Genomic DNA, 3,514 nt, shown 5'->3' on the forward strand with positions numbered 1-3,514 from the left:
TTTTTTTTTCTCCCAGTAAAACCTGGTCCTGAGGATGAGTGGAGAGTTCTGGGATAGAACCCCTTTAGCATCCCATTATCTCTGCAGAAGGACAGTTTGTTCAAGCTTGAACTCCACCAGCTGAGCACTGACCCTGCCAGAGAATTTCACCTGGTCCCCATCTGACTGAAACTAGCTGGTGAGCCAACATCTAACATTTTTGTGAATTTCACAGGTTTGTATTACACATTCACTAGCCAAATTCCCACTACTGTTTGACTGCCTAAACAAAAACAGTTGCTGCACCTTGTGTCTCTAAACCTTGTCCCCTTAACTGTGTGTCCTGTATTTCCCAAACTGTGATGCAGTTTCACTAGACATTTATGATGTTCTGTTCTGAATAGTCTTGCATTTTTAACAGTCTTTCCACCCCCCTCTTTCTTCTCTGTATTGGTGTTTCATAGAACTGCTTCCCTCAAATTTTTTTTTTTTATTGTCAATTCCCCTTGTTTTACAAATCAAACTTACCACTTTTCCAATTGTTTGCAAAAGCATGAATTTGACTAGAATTCACTTTTTTCAGTCATACAGATTAGACACAGAGACAGAGTTGCATCATTAAAGTTGGCTTCCTACTTCCTTGCTCAAGGCTTAAAGGAAAGGTGCAAGTCCCATGGCTAGTATCACATGCTCTTGGAATCCTTGGCCTCCTTTTGCTAATCTGGATGTGGACATCCAAGTCCAACTGATTATCTATAAATAAATTGTTCTTTTGCTAATTTATCCTTGAAGGTCCTCACTGAGCATGTCTACACATTTAATTAATGTGACTCAGTAAACTCTGATACTTATTGCACTTGAGTATATTGCTCCTGGTTGTGCCATTTGCACGTGTGCCCAGGACTGCAGCCCATTGAGCCAGGTCAGAGAAGCCGCGGCTGGCAGGGGACCCAGGGTGGGTCAGCCTGCCAGCTTGGGGCAGCTCCCCACAGTTCAGTGTGCAGCAGAGGGGCTGACTAGGGCACAAGGGTGCTTGAGTACAGGGCTACCTGGCAGGCAATGCCCACACTGAAGCACCCTTGTGCTCCAGCCATTCCCTCCAGCATCTGTACATGAGGTGCTGCGGAGTACAAAAAACTCTGCAGCAGGATAGTATTTTTACAAGTATTGTCATACCATGGAGTTGTTTAGTTTACTCCTGCCTAATAGTCCTGCACGTGTAGACACAAGACATTTACTATGGAGATAATTAGTCAACTCTGCAGTAAAAACCTCATGTAGACCTGCCCGCTGGCATCTATATAAGCCAGGCAGGTGAGTTATGCAGATCTTTTATCAATTCAGAGGAAATCATTAGTTTTCCCTCCTTTGTTCTTTTTTTTCCTCTCTCTCAGCCATGTCCTGGCCAGTTCAACTTGATGGGTGGCTCCAAGCTGCATATCAAATCCTTGCACTAGAACTCAATAGTCTCTTTTTTGGGCTGTAAGGAATATAGTGCTTTATGAGATGTGCTATTCATGTTTGCTGCTAGAAATCCCTGGTTCTCTCTCTCTCCTTTTACCTTGGCCATTCTTTTGACTGCAACAGTGAACTAGATTTTTATGCATGGTTTCTACATGACTGAGCTATACCTACCCAGCTTCTCCCCTCCAGGCCTCTCTGAGCTAAAAGCAGCATTAGGGTTGTATTTGTAAAGGTCTAGTTTTAACCAAGTCTTTTGGCGCAATTCCAATTGCACTGTAGTCTGTGACCCTTCTATTTTTTTGTCCTGAAGCTGATATTTTTATTTATTTATTTATTTACTTATTTTTTTTTTTTTTTCAGTTCTGTAAATTTTTCCAGTAACTCGCTTCTCTTGGTGAGCTCCAAATTGGCCATAGCCCTCTTGGCTTTCCCTGTTATATAGAAAGCCTTTGGATCCAGGGCAGACGGGTACCTGGTCACCTTAGTGTTATGTCTTCAGACTAGGAGTGTGGCAGGCAAGTCATAATCTGTTTGGACACTGCAGGTATATTTATGTGGTACAGGTAGAAATAGAAACCTGAGCTCACTTTTGTACTGAAAGAAGTTTTATGATAGCAAGATGCTCTCATTAGACCAAAGTACCAACTCCTTAGCAGAACTAAGTACCCCAGATGTTGTGCTGCATTAATGTGGCCCCTAGTACTTGGACATGACTGCACAACACTGAATTATAAGCATGCAACTTGTCTGTCTCCAAGAGAGATCTTATTTTTTGCAGGCAGGTCATCCCTTGGCCCTTTTTAAGAACCATCCAGATGCTTCTTTAATGCCTATTGTGAAGCCTCCAGGTCTTTTAAATTCCTTTTGGCCTTTTTGATCTCTGCAGACACTGCTATTGTTTGTTCCATTTTGATTCCGCAAAAACACCAGCTCACAGTTTTTCTCCTTAGAAATGGAGTTTGATTTCTTACATTAGTGTTATTTTTCTTTCACCTGAATTGTTAGCCAAAATGTGAACATTTCAGTTAAGAGGATAAAGTGATGATGGAGCCAGGTATCTTCTCGGATACAATCATTTTTAATCTCTAAAACTATATGAAATCCTGCTGTCATCTACTCAGCAAGAATCAAAGATCATGAAGAAATTGGGTTTGCGGGTTTTCTCTCTCTCTCTCTCTCTCCCGGCTCTAAATCCCTAGCTAGCTAGCATGTGGCACAAAATTGCTCTTTCTCAGCTTTTATCTTTCAGCCTTGCTTCCAGTGCTTCTCTGACTGTTTCTGGTGCTTCCCTGCTGCATTTCCTTTCTTATTCTTTGGGTTTTCTACTTATCTTTCCTAAACATACCAGTGCAACTCCTCCAGCTATATGGGTCATGTATCCAGCTTAGTTTTGGGTGGAGGCTCCTACTGTTAGAACTAACTTGTTCTATAAAGATTTCTTACATGTATCCCAAATATAGGTCTTATGTCTCCCCATTTCAGTGAGGCCATAGACAACCCAAACTAATACTTCAGAGTGAGGTAGCTAGCTGTGTTAGTCTGAAGCCAGACAGAAGGCAGGGCAGAGTTGCACCTTATACACTAACTTTGAGGTGTCAATGATATGGCTCATAGGCCAGATCCAGCCCATGGAGCCCTATCATCTGGTCTACAGTGCTGCCTTTGGGTCTTAAACTGACCAGCATACTGCATGCAATGCATGGGGCCAGTCCAGCAAAGGCTGTGTGCAGCAAGCGGGGCCAATTCAGGGCATGTGCTACATATGGCCCTTCACTGATCTGGCCCTGTATGCTAGATCAGGGTCTGGTCCAACATGCTGGGACCAGTGCACAGGGCTGGGCTGGTGCAGGTTCCCCATACAGCACACACCGTCTGTGGAGCAACCCTGCATGCTGTGTGCACTGGGTCAAGCCTGTAGGGCCAGTATGTGGGCTTAATCCAGTCTGCAGACCAGCTCAGCACTCATCAGTTTACAGGGCCAGATGAGTTGGACACCCCTAGGCTGAATAATTCAGAGATGCCTAAGTTTTGAAAGCAATGGCTAACTTCATCAGATGCTTTGCTGGCATCT

At 43.5% G+C, this 3,514-nt stretch overlaps 1 long non-coding RNA gene across 1 annotated transcript in view; it reads left to right on the plus strand.

Moving 5' to 3' along the window:
* The window catches only part of LOC102371749, a 5,911-nt gene extending 5,461 nt beyond the window's left edge, over positions 1–450 (plus strand). The window contains exon 3 of the long non-coding RNA XR_324217.2: positions 17–450. This is a non-coding gene — a long non-coding RNA (uncharacterized LOC102371749). The remainder of the gene's footprint in view (positions 1–16) is intronic.
* Positions 451–3,514: the final 3,064 nt, after the last annotated feature.

Source organism: Alligator sinensis, unplaced genomic scaffold, assembly GCF_000455745.1.
Source record: "Alligator sinensis unplaced genomic scaffold, ASM45574v1 scaffold456_3, whole genome shotgun sequence".
NCBI classification, from domain to species: Eukaryota; Metazoa; Chordata; order Crocodylia; family Alligatoridae; genus Alligator; species Alligator sinensis.